General features: G+C 44.0%; 1 protein-coding gene across 1 annotated transcript in view; it reads left to right on the forward strand.

Annotated features, from left to right (window-relative positions):
* The first annotated feature begins 434 nt into the window (after positions 1–434).
* The window catches only part of POMGNT2 (protein O-linked mannose N-acetylglucosaminyltransferase 2 (beta 1,4-)), a 31,620-nt gene continuing 12,347 nt past the window's right edge, over positions 435–19,707 (forward strand). Inside the window, exon 1 of the mRNA XM_059489607.1 lies at positions 435–470. The gene's annotated coding sequence lies outside the window, so the exon portion shown is untranslated. The remainder of the gene's footprint in view (positions 471–19,707) is intronic.

Raw genomic sequence — 19,707 nt, forward strand, 5'->3', positions numbered from 1 at the left:
GGAGGAAGATGAGGAGCTGCAGTTGGGCAATGCAGAGGGCTGGGAAAAGCAGAGGGTTCCAGGAAAACGATCAGCCGAGGAGGCAAGGGCTGGGCGGGCCGGGAAGAGAGCCGGGAAGGGAACTCGCCGGGCTGCGGTGGGAGCAGGGGTGGGAGCTGGCACCGGGTGCAGGGTGTGCGCGGAACTGCCCCGAGCAGGGCCGGGGACAGCGTGTGCACTGACCGCGGGGACAGGAGTGGGGACAGGAGCGGGGACAGCGTGTGCACACAGCGCCCAAGCAGGACGGCCGCCCTCAGGGCCCGCGAACTGCAGCCTCCACAATGCCCTTGGCCCGCACCGGGCATGCGCGGCCTGCCAGGCCCGCCCGCCCCGTTCCCGCCCGCCGCCGGGCGGGGACACCGTGAGCGAGGAGGCGGCTGGGGCGGCGGGGCCGGGCCGGGCCGAGGGGCGGTCGCTGCCGCGGGCGGCAGGTGAGGCGGCGTGGGCGGGGGCCGGCCCGGGCTCCCGCAGGGGGCGGTTCGTGGGGGGTGGCGGCGGCCCCTGTCTCCTTCTTCCCGAGGGGGGGGAATGAGAGGAGAGGAGGTGATGAGGAAGCGGGGGGAGCGGGGCCATGTCCCTCGTGGTCGGCGGCGACCCCGCGGCGGGGAGGCGGATGCGATGAGCCCTCCCGGAGCGGGGCTGGCGCCGCGGCCGCGGGCACCTCCGCACGGACGGGCAGCGAGAGCGCTCCGGGCCGGCAGGGCAGCCCGCGGTGAGGCCAGCGGAGCAGGCAGCTGTTCCATCCCAACTCTGATAACCTCCCCAGAGGTCAAAGGCGCTGCAGGTTTAAAGCCTACTGGGAAAGGTGAAGATGTAATTATGCTCTCCTGACAGTTTTCCTTGATGGCTGAGTGGCTTGGGACACCACCCCCCTAGCCCGCCGACAGCTGTCTTCGGCTTTGAAAGCTTAGCAATGAATTTGCGAGTTTGGCCCTAATGGATAGGGATGCCGGTTTATCACACCCTGCACCTTTTTAATTATTGCATGCTGACTAAGCATGGTGGAAAAGTTTCTCTTGGCTGTGTCAGCTCTGGATGCATTGCACATGCATGTTCCGAGGGTGGGCTCTGTGTGTCTGCTGGGTCCCCTTGCTCCCTTCCAGCCCCCCTCAATTAACCCCGTGTTTAAATGGGCTATGAAGATAAAGGCTTCATGTTTAGAAAAATAAATCAATTGGAGAGGCACACTCTCCTCTAGTGATGAGAATAAGGACTGTATCTGAACAACTGCTCAAGCCAAGGGAACGTATCAGTGTTTTCACACCAGTGCCATAGTTGGGTAACTATTGACAAATGCTGACTGTTAAACGGTGACTGCTGACTTTGGTAATAAAACAGAAACGGCTCCTTTTAAGAGCAATCTCAAAACGCTTGAACTGATTGATTGGCTTGTTAGATCAAGCCTTGACTTAGCTGGGAACCAGAAGAGCTCTTATTCTCTGCAAGGACGTTCTCCCTGAAACAAATCTGACTTATGCTAAACACATCAGCTGTAAAACAGGGTGTTTATTTTGCAATGTCATTTTCAAAACCGTGGTAGATACCAAATGTGTGAAGTAGATACAGGAAAGCTGCCTTGCAGTCTGCTTTTCTGCCAGAGTGCATTTTGAACGGTTTATGATTGCAAGGTGGCAGTTTTACTTGGAGTCTCATTTTTGTGTTTTAATTAGCTGTCATCAAAGCTGGCGTTCAGCTTCCAACACTTGTGAAGTGTGCCATGAACATGCACTCTAGATGCCTGGGTAATGTTTTGGAACCAGTTACTTAGAGCCCACTCTCTATTCAGCAATGGATTGACTATATGGAAATCTCTTTCCAGCTAAATTTCCAATCTCCTCAGTCGCATCTCATTGTGAACTTACTGAGGTTTGCTTCAATCATCTGGAAATTGAATATTCTCATTCCCCTTTTTCTCACCCCCTTTCTCTTAAAAGTTGTTGCTTTAAAGTGTTCCATAAGTGCTGTGGGTTTAAATAGTTCCCTATGACATTAACCCACATTCAGTTGCTGCTCCCCAGAGTTTTTAATGTGTCTGGCCTGTGCTCTAACATAGCAAGGTCTTTAGGAGGTGTTTTAAAACATAGGGACCTAGAGAGATCTTCCACAAGTAAAACTGTCAAATGATCAGAGCCATAGATGACTTTTCTCAGCAGAAGAAACTGCTTTCTATTTAAAATGGCTTTTCCAGTCAGGGTGTATCTAGGCTATGAGGGAATGGATTTTTCTAGGAAGTAGTGGGAGGCAGGAAGAATCATGAAAAAGGAGGTGGCGCAAAGGAGAGCATTAAACCACAGGGCCAGAGCCAGATCACAGATCCTCAGCTATGCAGATAAAATTTCTTCAAAAGGGCAAAGATCTCACACTGTGGGACAGTATTTTCTTAGGTTGTGTTCCAGGGTCGTTGCAGAATTCAGTGTTGAAGTTTACATTGAGAGGCAGAGTAGATCTGTGGGTCCACAAAGGCCAGCGAAGAGCGGGCTGGGAAGAGTCAGTGCAGTTTTGGGGAACATGAGTGATGCTCCTCTCTTTTGCTGGCTGCCCTCCTGGGGAAGCCAGCAGCTGTCCCTAAGGGACTTCGCACCAATGACACAGCACTGAGGGTTAGCCTCAGGGTCTCAGCTGGTCAGAGTGACCCCAAGATATGTTAGAGAGTCTCTTTTCCCAGCCCGGCGCTCAAAGAAGGAGTCAGAGCTCTTCATTTCTCGGTCTCAAGGTTGTTTATTGTACCTTATCTATAGAATTCTTTCTCCTGGCCTGCCGAGGTCCGCTCAGCAAGACAGTCCGAGGCACTCTGCCTACCTCTGGGCTGTGTTATCTTTTTATACTAAAAACTACACATACAATAGTTACAATTACTTTCCAATACCTATCATCTAATGTTAGACAGTGAGCTTCTACTCTAAACCAATCTAAAAGTACCAACATCACAGCACATGGAGGCCAAGAAGGAGAAAGACAGGACACACCCCAATTCCTCTATCTTGTCCCCTGAACCCCCATTCTAAAAACCTCAAAAAACTTTTTTTCACCCTGTGATAAATTCACTATCATTCTTAAATTTCGTGGCTTGTAATTGTTCATATAAGGCTGGTAATTGTTTTTTCCAAGGGCTAAATCAAAGGCACAGGGGTCTTGGGCTCTGTGCCAAGGTCTCTGAGTCCCCTGGGCAGGGGCTTGAGCCCTCCAGGGCAGCCAGAGGAATTTCCTGGGTTCCCAGAGGTCAGCATTTGTTGGTGGTTCTGCTGTGCTGGATGAAGGCGTGACATGGACCCTCTTCCTTCTAAAGGGTTAGGTCTCCCCCCCTTTCCTTCACCTTCTGTGGTAGAACATGTTCCCTTCTCCATCAGCACACCACCTGCTCCGACACCACTCTGCCACCTTTCCCATACAGCTGTCTCTCCCTGTCCTGGGAGCCAGCTGGTAGGTGTGAGGGGCTGGAAGAAAGCAGGTTTCTTTCTTTGCCTTCCAAGTGTGCAGGTTTGTTGTATTGCCACAGATTACTGCCCAGGTTCTGCCTGCTGGCAGGGCAGGGGAGGGAGGGCCACTCAGCCCTGGTGGTGCCAGGCAGTGCCCGGCTCTGGCTGCGTTTGGCACAGGCTGTGAGCGGGCATTGAGCTCGGCACGGGGGAGGCTCAGCTGGGAGTGTTCAAAGCCAATTACTGGACGCAGTCTGTGTATGACAAGCTTCAGTTTCATTAGCTGCCTCCCAGGAGTATCGAGCTGTGCGGCTCACCTTTGCAGAGATCAGAGTCTCCTCTGTGATGTTATTAGGTGTTTTTAAAAATAGCTTCATCAATCCACTTTAAAAGAGCTGGTCTGCTCTGATAACAGTGCCTGCTGGTGCTTTTCCAGATAAGGAACTTGTCACTTTTACTGCTGTCATACATGCAGCTTCTGCCCTATTTAGAATACACTATAAAAAAAGACTACAAAATAACCACCAGTCTTGAGTAAAGATTTATGTGTTTAGTTTAGTAACAACTGAACACTTCTTGTTTAACTGCTTTGGACAGTATTGGTTTATGAGGAAGTTAGGATCAAGCCAAATGCAGAAGATAACAATTTCACATACCAGTGTCTTGAGGAAATCTTCATGATAATGTCTCTTACGTAACAAAATGACAACAGGCCAAAGATATCTTTTTTTTTTCCCTTTCTGTCCCAATTAGAAATTCATTAGCTTTAAAAAGAATCTGAAATATTATGTTGTTCATGTATGTGTATAATCTATACAGTGGTGGGAAGGAACCAGATGAAAAACCAATTTAGTTGGCTTAAAATCAATTTCAGTCTCTTTTGGGGGTCTGAAAAGAAGTTCCCAGCAGTATCATGAGGAAACTGCAATTGCAGGACATACCTAGTAATTCATTCTATAATGGTGTATGCAGGAGCAGTGTTTTAATTTACACATTTCCTTTGATGTTTTGTGAGCAGATGGCATTTTTAAAAAGGTCTGTTAATTCTGTGGGAATTTGGTAATGCCTAATTGCTGGGGGATCAGAATAGAGTAGGAGTCAAAGTGAAGCTCCTGACTTCTCTGCTCTCAAAAGGGAGACAGCCCTCTGCAGCCTCATTTTTAAGGTACTGTCCTTTTAGAAATCCTTGCTTAAGAATATTCACCAGTGCCCTCAGCATAGATTTGGAACTTGCTGATTGGTCTCCATTAATTGGACTCTTCTCCATGAACCAGACACTTGTTATTACAGGTAAAACATACTGGGGTGATCATGGCTTACTGTGGGACACAGTGCCTTGTGGATTTTCATAAGAAAGCCCTTTACTCTTTCCCTTTTTCTCACTTGTTTCATGGTTCCTTTCCTTTTATTTTTCCTTTCTCTGTTTCTGTCTCTTTCATTACACCTTTGACTTGGTTGGTGTACTTCAGGCACCTGCCTAAAGTGTTTGCAGCAAAGGACCTAAGTACCTATTTGCACTGTGACATCAAAGGATCACATTTTGAATTACAACTTTTCCTTTGAACAAGAAGAAGAAAAGGTTCCTGGTTGCTATGGTGATGAGCACTATATAAATGCCTATAAATAAATAAAGTAAACAGCTGATTCATGGACTTTGATTTGCACTATTTTTTGCTTTTCTAATGAGATATTAAATATCAGAAGGGGAGGAAGTGACTTTCTATTAATTTTACTAAATACATGTTATGCCTTCTCTTTTACAGTATTTCAGCTGAGAACAGTAAAATAGTAAGATGTGTATTTTTCTCTCTGTAGGAAGTTGATGATTTGAAAAATCATAGTCTAGTATTTATAGAAAAAACTTTTAGATGCCAAAAAGCAGTCCAGTAAAAAGATGATGTCCATTTTCAGTTTAATCAGAACATACATTTTGAGCTAAATGCCTATTTTTCTTATCTCTAAGAGACTATTAGAGCTGTTGCAACATTTAAGTTCCAGTCAAAAGTGTCTATAAATGTAATTATGTTCTTCTGCAGTATTTGAAACCCCACTGGTGCACAACAACAAAACTTGAAAATGTCACTGACTTTTTCTTTTATGTCAAAATGACAAAGGCACAGTGAAAAATCATACATTCCTCATTGAAGTTCGAGGAGGAGGGCAGAATTGGCTTTTTCATAAGCTTTTTGTTCTCAGGGCTATGATGTAAAAGTAGCTTTCTCTCTGTGCTGAAGGTGATAATTGTAAAATGGATTGGATGGAGACAATAAACAGCGCACTGGAGTAATCCCACACTCAGGTGTTTCTCACTCAGGAAATGGGTGCACTTTGATTAACAGCAAAGGAGAGTCTGTAATAGAAGGAACTGTCCTTAGGGGAAGGAAAAAAGGTTTGTGTGATATACAGAACTACTCCTTAGTTAAAGGATCAGTCTGGTTTCTTGGTGGAAACTGATTGTGCCACACTGGCCTGAAGAGAGATTGCCTCAGCCCTGAGCTGTGGAGTGCAGCTTGTGCACTGACAGGGAGTAGATCTGTTTTCTTCCACAGTCACAGCTTTGTATTCAAAGCAACTGTCAGATTTCCAAAGCACTTGGAGCACCATCCTGCCCTATTAAACAATGATAAAGTAACACCACATCCTTCACTGTCTTCCTTCCCTCTGTGCATTCAGATTCATGTCTGTTTGCTTTACCAATTAAAAATATATTTGACTAAATACCTTTTACTTCCAAGCGTGGGTAATTGGGAGGACAAGGACACGTGGTAGTTGCAGTTTGCAGTTACACACAACTTCATCTCACAGAGCAAAACTTGTATCTGCACACAGCTTACAAGGCAGGGGCAGAACAGGAGCAAGGAATGGTGTCCCTGAGGGTCTCACTCGAGCAGTGACAGCCTGCTCCAGTTTGATTTGTGTTTCATAGGTCTCTCACTTTTGTCACAACTGAGCTGTGCTGTGGCCAGGCTGGTGGTGCTCACCTGAAGAACAGTGACAGCATCAGTGAAATAGCCATGGAGCTGCTTCTGAACCTGGAGTTTCCTGCCGTGGGACTGTGCTCATCTCTCAGAGGGTGGCACAGTGTCCTGACCCTGGCCCTGTGCCTGTCACAGCTCTGTTTCCTGTGGGCCTGAGGCTGGAGCAGGCTGTGCCTGCTGGAATGTCATTTGTAGTCCACATGTATCAAAGGCAGTTTTACCTGGATTGAGGGTAGGTTTGGACAGGACAGACATGTGTGACCAGCAGTGGACAAGGCAATCCAAGGTCTCTCCTAAAGGAGTTGCTAGAGAGGCTGATGAGGTTTGTAGGCATCCTGAACCCAAACAGAATCTGCTGCCTGCCAGAGCAACAGGGAGATGGGAAAGGTGGCAAACAGGGAGTCTTGAATGTGCTTCAGTTTGCAGCTGCTCCCAGGGCTAACCACATGGTTTTGGTGTTCCTGGAGACCAGGCTGGTGCTGGAGCAAGACCAGGCTCCAGAGTCATTGACAGAATTTTCTCAATTGAAAAGCAGCATTGTTAGTAGTACATACTGCCTTTAAGGGAGAGCCATCTTTATTTAGAAGTCTTTTCTTTGGAGAGGAGGATGAAATATACATATAGATATTAATGAGAGGACAAACTGTTGAGAACAAGCTGGAGCTGTTGTGTATCTCCTTTTCTGGCATGGTTAGGACAAAGGGTGAAACAGATTTTTTTTTCCCATTCCTCAGAAGCTCTGCTTATGTGTGGTTAAAATTATTTTTTTTTCTGTCAGAATTTTTTTAATAGATAGATATGATCCAGGACCATCTGGTGGAATTTGCTGTTGTCACATCTAGGTTTTCTGATGTATTGCCTGTCAAGTTATGTTGTATGTTCAGATGAATTTCTCATATGATCTGCTGACAGCTACTGACAGTCCTGAGATGGGAAGTTGGAAGCCTGGGGGGAAGAACAGAGGGGCAGAGTTAGCTTTTAAAGTGTAGCTTTGATCGCTTTTGATTGGTGAGCTTTTATTTCTGGTATTTATGGGTGACTTTTTTAGTGAAGAAATGTGAATGAGTGAACTTTAAACCAAGTACACCTAAACTACTGTAATTTTACTTGCAAGGTCTTGGAAGTCTGCCTATAGTTTGTTGTTGATTTTATTTCTTTCTTTCTCCTTAGTTGTTCTCTATCCTTAACTCTCCATCTGTAGACAATCTCACACCTACTTAAATTGCAGCCTGTTCTTCCTCCTTTACTCCTCAGTCCTTATCCAGTCCCTTTTTAGAAAGACCTCAAAATATTTTTGTATTTGCTAGGATACCATTAAGAATCCTAATAATCATAGTATGCTAATCCTAAATCCTAATACCATAATAATTCTGTAGTAAAATGAACTTAGATTTTTGGCAAATTCATATTAACCTTTGCAGACAGATCACATGTATAAAATCAATAAGCATCTCTGAAATAACTACAGTAATTATTTTCTTGCTGATATAATACTCAAATAATTAATTAAGTAGATGGTTTTTGATGTAGAGATCCACAGTGCAATTGCATTTCCTCACACACTGACAAAGATAATGCTCTACACTTTGTAAACCAGAATCCAAATAAGCCATAAGCACTTCAGTTTTGTTCTTCATTTTTTCTGCCATAATTTGAAGCTCCAAGTAGCAATTATAGGCTGGTGACAAGATAAATTTCACAACCTGTTGTCATTCATCATTTTTCAATTGGCTAGATCAGAAAATAAGTGATTTGTGTTTGAACTTTAAAGGTTTTTAGTTTATATAGACTGGTAGAAAGCGTGGTACAGGCATTTCTGAGTGGGTTGGGAGGAAGCCTGTTTATAGACAGAGGTGGGATTGCCCTGCAAAGGCACATCCAGGTGTGGCTCTGAACACAGACTCACCCCCTTCTCTCTCAAAGCTGTCCTGGTTATACTGGGCCTCGAAGCTGGAACTCACTCTTGAGAAGGAAAAAGCTTTCTTCCATGGGAATCTGAATCTTAAGATGACAGTCCCCAGGCTCAGAGGACTCTTGCTGAGGAAGAAGCTGGAAGGCATTTACTTGCCTCTGGTCACTCCTGTGAGTCCTTGATGCTACTTCCCGGACTGGGGACTGCGAGTGCTCTTCTGTGGCAGTCGAGAGAGGGATCATATTAAGCTGGCCAGGCCAGTAGAACCTGAATATGGGGACCACTGTTGTGAACTCCAGTCTTGTTCCATACTTTTAAAGATGTCAGATAAGGAGTCTTGGAAGTGATCCCACTCCTGTGATAGGGGAGGGATTGAATATGCAAGAGTCAGTGTAAAGATGCAGCAGCTCTCCATGGTGGTGGTGATCTCTGTTGGACGGAGTTCTGTTCAAGCATCAGCTCAGCTGTTTTCACAAGTGGACTTCGAAGGAAACCCCATAGATGGAATATGGCCAAATCCTCTGCCTGTAACATGTTTGATAGCACTGCAGGGTGGCAAAGCTGGTCTTCAGTCCTTAAATGCATTAAATTAACTCCAGGCAGGCTTGCTGAGGAAAGGGTAATGAAGCGGGTCCGAAATGGGCCGTGTGCGCTCAAGCACATGCACTGGGCTGAATGCTCCAGGCAGCACTGCCACAGGCACGTGGCTCTGGAGCAGGCAGGTCAGGGGCACACTGGGCTGTTTGTTAAATGTATTGCAGACCACAGGTGCAGCCAAAATCACTTAGCCAGGCATCAAAGAGAAAAAGGCAGGAGGGAGAGCAATCCCATCAGGAGAAACTTGTGAGAGGAGCTGGATGCAGTCTGGCATAATGCTGGCTTGTGGAGGATGTGTTCCAGTCAGCACTCTCTCAGGACCTGCCTAGCCCACTGTAGAAAAGATTTCAGCTTCTGAAAATTGAGATGAGAGTCTCAACACATGGATTGTGTACTTTCAGGTAGAGGCAGCATCTGAACAGGTTTGCAGTGTGACTGACATTGTGCAGCCTTCATCTTTACTTCATGGGATGAAGAGGTGGGAGGGTGGAGATAACTTGAAGCACCTGGATAGAGGCAGAACATAATTTTTCAGAGTTCCTTTGTCTGGAGGAGTACACAGCCCATATATAATTCAGAAACATGTTAAAAAGTAGAGAGCTGCTGTCTTTAAAAATCAGTGAGCACCCAAGTCTGTTGGTTTAAATCTTGAACTATGTATAAAATGAACCAAGAAAATGTGTACAAAATCTAAGCTCTTCATAATCTTAGAATAATGTGTATTTTCCACATTTAGGCTGAAATACCTGGAGCTGCACATGGATTTATCCTTGTCAATTCTTCTGAAATCATGTTTAATAGAGATGTTCTTTTCAGATGGGATCTGTAAACAGATTTTGTTTCTTTTGTGGTAAATCTTGCTTCGCCCACTTTTTGTTTTCTTTTTTTTGCTTCTTCAAGCCTTTTCTTCCTTCTTCTGATTTAAACCTGATGATGTTATGCTATAGTTAAATTATCAGAGAGGGAGAGTGATATCAGTGTCCTCCACCTTGTAGTAAAAAAATCTATATTTTTGTTTTCTGCAGTGTATTGAGAGCAAGATAAACGAGCAGGGTGTTGCCATCCTTTATCACAGTCAGAATGATAAATGCCATGTCCTGGAAAGCTTAAAGATGTGTAAGAATGCAAATCCTTGGCCCACAAGGAGATGTATTTGAAAGTGCAGATCCAGCCAGGAGTTAAGCACATCCTTAAATCTAAGCAGAAGCATTGCTTCCATTGGGTGTACATATCTGGCACCACGCTGTGTGGGGTAAGCAAAGCTCAGTCTGTGAAAGGAGATCTGACTTGTTCTAGTGGCTTGAAGTGGGATAAGAAGATGAGCCTTTTCCTGTCCCCTTGAAGAGCAGTCTGAGGATAGTGCAGGTTTAGCTGTTCTGTGTTACTGTCACACAACAGTGTGAACTGATGTAAAGGAGATGCTGATTGTTTGGTACCTTACAGTGCATCCCTCCCTCCACTTCTCACTTTTCACCCTCTGCCCATGTCTGCTAACCATGAGCAGAGAGACTTGTTTGTAGCAGGCAATACAGCACCACAGCTCCTCAGCTTACAAGGTGGAAGCACTACAAGGGACTGAGGATGTTACATGGGAGTGCAGGACTTTTCCTCCCTAGCAAACAGGGAAATATGTAGAAATTTTCAACAATTCCCAACTTAGCCAAGAAGGCCAATGACTTCCTGCGGGGCATCAGGGACAGCATCATCAGCTGGGCAAGGGAGGAGATTGTCCTGCTCTGCTCTGTTCTGTTCTGCTCTGCACTGGGGTGGCCTCACCTCCAGTGCTGGAGGCAGTTTTGGGAGCCACAATGTAAAGAAGACATTTAACTGTTAGAGAGTGTCCAGAGGAGGGCAACAAGGATGGTGAAGGGTCTGGAGGGGAAGCCTGGTGAGGAGTGGCTGAGGTCACTGGAACCTGGAGGAGGCTGAAGGGAGACCTCATTGTGGTCTTCATTATCCTCATGAGGGGAAAGGAGGGGCAGGTACTGATCTCTTAACTCTCATGACCAGTGACAAGACCTAAGGAAATGGCATGAAGCTGAGTCAGAGAATGTTTAATTTGGATATCAGGAAAAAGTTTTTCACCCAAACAGTGGCTGAACACTGGAAGAGGCTCCCCAGGGAAATGGTCACAAATGGTCACAGCACCAAACCTGAGAGAGTTCAAGAAATGTTTGGACTATGCTCTGGGACATATGGTGATTCTTGAGATGTTCTACATGGGACCAGGAGTTGGACTTGATCCTGATGAGTCCCTTCCCTTAGCATATTCTAAGATCTTTTCTCTATCTGGTTCTTTTTCTGGTTGTCCTTTAGTGGAAATACTCTCTTTGTCTCTGTTTTCTTTCCTCCCCTGTAGTTAATTTTCCTGCCATGTTTCTTGCTTCTTTTTATTTGATGTCATGTGTGCTTTCTGAGGATGCAGTGTATTCTCTGCTCTCATTGCTGTCCACATATTCCTGGTAGTGTGAAGTCATCTATGTCTTTCCTCATGGATTTGAGCTGGTTTTCTAACTGGGAGGTGATATATCATTTTTGTGTACAGGTGGAAATGTTTTATTTGTTTTTTTTTTTTGTACTGAATTAGATGTCATCCCTCTTGCATCCTTGAGACTCTAAAAGAGAGATGGAGGCTGAGTTTTCCTGATGCACTGATTTTACAGCATCAGTTTCACTGAATTAACACCAGCTGATCCAACAGCATTGTGGCTGGCACTGACATTCTCACATTCTTCTCCTGTGTTTTAAGTGATTTTGTTTACTTCATACAGTGCAATGAGGTCTCAAGCTCATGACTGGACATTTCTTGGTGTTTTATTGGTAAATACAGATAAAAAAGATAATCTTCCTGTCTGGTCTTTTTTTTTTTTTTTTCCCTAGGGCAGTCTTTGAAGGCTGCACCTTCTGTTGTACATCCTTTGTCCAAGTGTGTCTTTTTTTTTGTCTATTCCCCTCTTACTTGTTTCTTCTCTTCCTTAGTGCTAGGTCTTCTTTCTTCTTTTGGGTTGTTTTGTTTAGGTTTGAGAAGAGACACACCTGAGTTTAAGTACAGTTGGCTATTTGGAGTTAACTTGGAAGTTTTCCTTACAACTGCCATGTAAGCAAAGAGCTCAGCAATTTGCCCCTTCATCTCTCCAAGCTTTTTCCAGTGTCAACTGAAAAGTTTCACAAACTTTTGCCATTCTGCCTCCAGCTTTCATTGCCCTTTGACCATCTTGTGCTCCAAAGCTTGCTTTGTCATACCTGTGAGAGGCTGTGCTTCACAGTTCTCACATCCTAACCAACTGATGTTTCCCTTTTCCATTGTAAAGTGTTTCACCTTTTCCTTTGAAAACACACCATGCAAGTGTTCTCCTCTCCTCTGCCCTTTGACTCTGCCTTATGAAACTGCAGCAGAGATCTGGGTACTCACTGGCAGCTGGACTTCTCTGCTCAGTTGCATCCAGGAGCTCTTTCTTCAGCTGCTAGATGTTCTGAAGGCCACGTGTGATTAAAAAGGGGACAAGGGCTCATTTTGACACTAAATAAGGATTTATTGGTTCTAGTGTGGAGGTGGCTTGGGATTAAAGATGAGAGGAATAAGAGTTTGTTTGGTAGCAGAAGGGGTTTCTCATATTTATGAAAAAATGGTTTTTATACCACACAGCTTACTTGCCAAAGTTCAGCTGAGAAAATGTTGTTCTCAGTGAAAACAGATCATGTGTTTTCAGTTGCAAAGATTTCTTTGTGTATGGTGTTAATTGCCTTTCCATATTTTTACTGTTTTACCTTAACAATTTGATTATACATGTGTTTTTGCTCTCGAGAGACAGTGGGTGTGATACAATCTCTGTTTTAAACTGTTACCATGTAATTAGCAGGGAAAGATGTCTCTAAAGTCTGATCTGCTGGCTTCTTTGCTGCTCAAGAAGCAAAGAGCAGCTGAGTTATGGGATTTGAGCCCTTGACTGGAAGTCCTTGTTGTGTAAATTTGGCATAGGCTGCTTCTGTTTCAGAGAACTAACTCTTCTGCTCAGAGTTGTGTATTAAGACCATGCTTTAATGACATCAAGAAATTGTGATGGGTTTCCTGGTTATGCTTTATGTACCCCTTGTATGAACAAGGCTTGCATACAGATCTTTCTTAGGCATCTAGTTATGTTCTCTGATAATAAACCATACAGGCTTTTAAAGATCCTTCTTGTGAAGTCTTATAGACAATACTGAAAAGTAATCTTTGTTCTCCCTTCTCAGAGCTTCAGAGCTTCTAAACCAGAATGGGATGTTTCTGCTAAATTCTTCTCAAAGCTATGCTGGGGGTTTTTAATGTCTTTTGGTACTAAAAATTCACCCATTCTATTTTAGGGATCAATTTTGTATACTCTTCACTGAATAACACTCTTGGCAGTTCAGTTCTCTTCACTGGTGTACTAATGTGAATGTTTTGTTCTAGGAGTGGTACTCAGCTGAGAGTTTAGACCTTGGTTTCTTTAAGCTCAGAGACTCATCTGCAGTTTTAAGCTGGATGTGACTTTTGAATCACAGGTGACCGATGAAATACTTAAGCACAGTCAATGTAACATACCTTGGAAATGCCTTGAAAGAATTTGAAATCAACTGCCTCTGTCCCTTCCTCTCTCCCAGGGGAACAACCCTTCTGAGTTTGTGTGTAGGGACTGCACTCCCCCTGTGCAGTCAGTGATTCCCTGGATTTGGTGGGTTTTGCATGAGCTTCTGGCAAGCAGGCAGGCAGATGTAGTCACAGAGTGACCACAGTCCATGACACAGATGCTCACTGCTACGCCTTTGATGCATTGGAAATGAGTGATTTGTGAATTGCTTTGTGTCTTACTTTGCTGTTGTTTTCCCCTCTCCCAGCTGGCCACATGTAATGTAAATTGAGTGGGATGGTGGTGGATTGTGAATTGAAATCCCTTCACACTGGAAAATTAGTTTCCCTGAGCACATGAGGCTTTCATGTGTAGTTATGTGGACAAAAAGCTCTCTCCAGAAAGGTGTGTGACAGCACTTCCATGACCTCTTTTTTTGCCCTGACTCGACCGTATCATAAACTCACTTTTGTGAGCCAGACCAGACTCAGGCTGTTCCTGCTGTTGTCATTTATTTCAATTTTAATTTCAGCGTATTCCTGCTTACCTTTCACAACAGCTAGGAAGAGTGGCGGGAGGGAAGAGGAGGAGCAGTGAAAAATAAAAAGGTTCACAAAGATTAATTTGCTGTGTAATTTTCTCCTTTAGAAGGAGGGAGAGACACACCTGGGAAAATAGGCTATCAGACCTCTAAGCACACAGATGAAATACTGCCCTTTCTAGCAGACACTGTGGTGTTGCACTGAGGCAGTTCACTTACTCAGCACTAAAACTATACGACCAGATTCATTTTGAGGAGGCATGATGTGGTTTTCTCTGTGTGTCTGCATTTTTACTGCCTTTAGCTAAGTTAGGACCCTTGGTGCTTATCACTTTTTAATGATTTGTTCTTACCTCTGCTCCTTGCTTCTGGCTGTTTGTTCTTTACTACTTAGGTTGTTATTCATGTTCATGTAGAGACCTGAGAGTTAATAGAAAATGAAGATTGGAGTTGCTCTCACCTTCCCTTCTCCTGTAAGGTTGCCTGGGACAGCTCCACAGACATTTATATAAGGCTTTGCAGCATCTTGGCTTCTGACTCTGCTATGGTTGTGTCAAAGTATAAAGCTAAAGCTAGGAAGCCAGCAGCTCATTGAAATTAACTTCTTTGGATTTATAAAATCATTGATTAATCATCTTTTAATGTGGGTATAAACATAGAAGAAATACATAGTCTCTGTCCTAATTGTAATCTTTTATATGAATTTTGCAATAGTCATACATATGTATTATATACAAATATATATATATACTTAGCACAGAGGTCACAAGGCAAGCTATTATACACAAAGTTCTCTAGTCCTTGCTTAATTTATGTGCATGTATTGTCCCACTGGAACACAGGACTCTTGTGTGCATGCTTATTTTTAAGCTTTAAGTATATTAAATGAGACAAGAGGGGTTTTATTTCAGCGTATTTGGGGGTTTAGTTTGGCTCATCACCTCGATGGTAAAGAAATGGTGGTTATTTTGTGTAACTATAAGTCACTCAGCACAATGGTTGTTTCCTAGTCAGTCCTCAGTCCCTGACTTCTGTGCTTTCTCATTTTACATACTTACTGCAGTAACACAGGTGCAGATTTGGGTCTTCATAGTTGCAGGAGAAGCTTTTTGTGCTGTAGCTTTAATCCCTTTGCCTGGAAGGAAGGGTTGGCTACCTCAGCAGATTGTTCCTGTCAGCCTCCAGGTTAGATTATAAGCACATCATTCTGCCACAGAAGGAGTGAAGCAGGATGAGCCAAGGCAGGAAGGGTCTAAATGTCCTCTATCTCTGACCTCTCCTCACTTGGGATAGGATTCACTGCCTATGGCCGATATGTATGTATATTTTAGTCTTGGCTTCAAGGTCACCAGACCTTCCTCTTTGAGGCTGCAGGGTGTGGCAGTGCTTATGTCCTTACTGTGGCTCATCTTGGGGATGCTTCACTGCTGAGAGGGCTCAGCCCTGCTCCAGCCCTCCCTGTGCTTGCTGGCTTCTCTGGGGACGGCTGCATCAATGCCAGCAGGAGCCTAGGGATGGAAAAGCACATCCTGATGTAGGAAGCTGTCTGGAGAGCCCTTGATGTCTTGAAATACTCTGTAAAGTAGCTGAAAGACCACTCTATTCTTGGCTTTGCAAATACCAGCACATGGATCCAGAGCTGCACAAAATGAATGAGGGCAGATGTTTGTAACTGGAGCTGCCTTGAACAGCAGTTGCTTTATTGGGCTGATGTTGCTTCTCTCTCAGCAACAGTGAGGTTACACTTCAGTTACTTGAAGAGATTCTCATTGACAAAGACTTGACTCAGCATTTGATGCAACAGAGGCAGCAGATATTGCTGGTAGGAAGGAAGGGAACAGAAATGAGCTGCTGTGGCAGGGTTGGGTAAGGAATCTCCCATCATGGAAGGGCCACAGGTGAACAGCAACTGTGTCAGTGGTTTTGCAGGTGCTCCTCTTTCAACAGATACTTCCTGCTTTTTCTCTGAAACTTTCACCTTCTCGTGTGCATTAAATGTCATATTGTTTATTTATGCGAGTGTTAAAAACTCCACACAAGTGAGTCACAAGGAGACCCACTTTTCATTGTAGAGAAATAATGCTTTGATTTATTGGTGGAAAAAAATGGGGGAAAACATTAACCACCTTGGTTTTTATTACTATTCAGAAAAATACAATAAGTCTAATACAAAAATTTCCCATCATGTCAAGCTTGGACTTCTTTGTCTTGCTGCTGTGCCCTTGATAAATATGCCTAAATTCAATAGTCTTTCCATGAATTTTCCAGCTGCTGAGGGCATGAAGAAGCTCTTCTTAGGTATTGAACTGTAAATGGATGCATATGGCACCTGGAGGAGTTGAAATGGGCTTTTACAATTAATTCAGTGTATTCATCACACTTCCCCTGTTGTGTGCAGCGGTTCATGTTGAAGCTGAGAAAGATGATTCATTTGCTTTCTTCTCCCTCCTGTCAGTAGCAGCAGTAGCCCTCAGAGCAGCAGTAAATGCCTGGCCTGCAGCCATGTGTTACTACTTCTCTTCTGGGCCTTCTGATGATACTGTAATCAGAAGAGGGACAAGGTAAGAATTCTTTTCCATGGGGAAAATCAGACTGAGATTTTTATCAAAACCCAGTTGTTAGGATATTTTTTAATTGGCCAGCAGATATTTTTCATTTGTATGGCTTATGGTGTCAGGAAACAGAGGTGTGATTTCTTTATCTCCTGTATAGGTTATTTTCTAATTTGTGAGACCTAATGCTCTGTTCTGAAATTTCATGTGACTGTCAGCACCCCTGGGATATGCCCTCCACTCAAAACATGGATGTTTTGTGCTCCCTTAGCATGAGTCCAACAGGTTACACTACAGGGAGGGTATCCTGTGATACATGCTCCTACCTGTTGTTAATATTACACTGCTGACCTAGGAGTAGGGGTGGGTTGTATGCTGGCTGCATCCTTTAAAATATGAGGAGGATGTGTTGTACAGGTGTGGCTGAAGGGGGCGTTGGAGGCAAAACAATCAGTTTGCGATTGTGGGACTCAAAATGGCAGTAAACCTTTTTATTTCCCCTGATTTGATTTAGATTCTCCTTTAGCTTGGCTCTGAACTATTTTCCTGTCATGCTGCTGTTCTAGCTACTTCCAGGCATTTGTCAGAGACTGGCTAATTGAAGCACATGCTCCAGCTTGGATCGAAACTGCTGTTTTGATCCACACTGTAGATGCTGTTACTGCTTCCTTGTGGAGTTCTTTCCATGAACTACAAGGACTTTGGTTTGTAGGTTTGGATTCTCAAGGTTTTTAAGAAAGCACAAAGTCTCTGAACATAGAAAAAGTGGAAGGTTAAAACAAAGGCAGCTTCAGGCAACAGTCCTATCATAGAATATTCTGAGTTGGAAGGCACCCATGAAAACCATTCAAGTCCTGGGCCTTGATCCTTGAAGCCCTCCTGTAGTCCTGATTGTGAACTAAGATGTCCTCATCAGTTCTGGAACAGCTGCAGCCCACTTGCAAAGCAGGTGCATAATCCAGTGAAGGCAGTTAAATTCTTGGACATCTTAAGCCCTGTCCTTTGAATACTTCCACACAGTTGTTATCTGTTCATCCCTATAGATCTATCTAAGTGCCTGTTGTTGTTTTGTATTTCTATTATGTGTCTTCCATAACTTGGCACCCCTATTATGTTCACATTCAGGGGTGTTTTTTCTTTCAATTGCTGTGATATTAACATCTTAATTTCCTAAGACATCTGTGAGACTTGCTGGTTATGACTACCCTGTTTGCCTCAATAGACAGGAGAAGAGGCTCTCTTCCTCCAAAATTCCCAGGACAAGTCATGCCGACATGGCGTCCAACTTAAAGCTAAGTTGTGGGTCCAGGAAGGGTTTCCCAGGTGTGCAGGAAGCCCCTGGACCTTCTGCACAGCAAGTGCAGTGGGAAAAGAAGATGGGAGGAAGGTGTGTGAGGAGCAGAGTGTGTCAAGCTTGTGGCTACTCCACCAGCAGCTCCTTGAGAGCAGCAGTGACAGAGCTGGTAACTTATTCCTCTCTGTCCTTTACCATGTTTACTCTGTCGCCTGTGGTCTTACAGGCCCCAGCTTCTGTCTTGAGCCCTGGAGCCCATGAATACAACCTTGGAACACACAAGAGGTTTTGATTGTTGGTAGATTTTTGACAGGAAGCTGCTCCCATATTAATGGATGGTGGATTTTTGACAGGAAGCTGCTCTCATATTAATGGATGCTGGTGTGTTGCATCCCACCCAGATCCCATTGACAGGCTCAGTCTTTTTGTCTGTAAAATAGGAGATGTGTGTCTTCAGGTGAGGTTGTGGCTGAATATTGAAGTGTCATCTGAGAGAGGGCGGATATCTTCCTGCTGCCTGGGCAAAACCAGTTAACAAATAGCAACTGTGGGAAGCACCAGGGTGAGGTTGTACCCAGGGATCTCACAGGCAATGTTTTATCCTTGGTTTCTCATGTCAGTCTTGCTGAACATCACTGACTTACCAAAACTGCTCTTATGAGCATGAATTATCTCAGATTCCCTTGCACACACTGGCACTAATTACGTTTGCAGGTGCACAGTTGGCAAAGCTGTAGGAGAGGGAATTGATTTATCTCTGTCACCCTGCTGACCTGTCATTACTGATGGCCAGATGGGAACTTGGAAGAGCACAAGTGGCACCTAACTTGAATCGGAACAGCTACCAAAGCCATCTCCTGCCTTAGGAACTGGCAGGTGACTCTCCCACACCTTTCTTCCCCCCACACACTGCATGCAGCTGCAGGAGCAGGCCAGTGTGTCCCTGCAATGCTGCCAGGGTGGTTCCTGATAGGGATGGAGGGGTTTATTAGACTGAGTAGCTTAGCATATGACAAGTTCAGATAGCAGTATATGTTTTATATGTATAAAACATGCTTACATCTGCAGAGGAGAATAAATATCTATGAATTTGTCTGGTTGATGTCAAGACATGTAACCTCTGTGTGTGTGCGTGCATGTAAAATTTGTTTGATCATACTTCAACCTTTTTAAACCTAATATTTATGTAAAACTTGCATCCTACATCTCTTAAGCCTGGGATCATGTCATTCTTGAAGCACTTGAGCAAAGGGTGGTTTGGCCTCTGAGATATTCTTCTGAAAAATACCTTTTACCATGTCAAAGTATATTCTCCCTTAGGAATTTTCAATATTTGGCTGAAGTCCTGGTCCTTTTGGCATGAGTTTTAATTTTAGCTTCTACAGAATCAAAATATCCTCTCTGTGTGAAGTCCCAATCTTGCTGTCCAGAAACCAAATGCTTCCTTTGTGTCCTTTTTGTATTTGTCAGTACAAAGACTTTTTTTGTTAGTTCAGGCATAATTTTTTTTGTGAGCTCTCAAACTGAAATGCACTTTTGGTTCAAAAGCACTGCAAGAGAGTTTCTTATAGAGAGTCCTTCTGGGACTATAAATAATAAATGCTGTGACTCAGAGTGATGCAGGCACCCTTGCAACATCCATGTGCACTGAAAAGATTCAGTAAATAATGATTTACCTGCTCTTTGTCAGCCCTAAACCAAGAGGGATCTATTCAGACTTTCTTGCTAGCTTGATGAGTTTTGTTTGTGCCGTACTGCTTTTTAGGAGTTCTAAAATGTGGTGCTGTTT

This window comes from Ammospiza nelsoni, chromosome 1 (assembly GCF_027579445.1).
Source record: "Ammospiza nelsoni isolate bAmmNel1 chromosome 1, bAmmNel1.pri, whole genome shotgun sequence".
NCBI lineage: Eukaryota > Metazoa > Chordata > Aves > Passeriformes > Passerellidae > Ammospiza > Ammospiza nelsoni.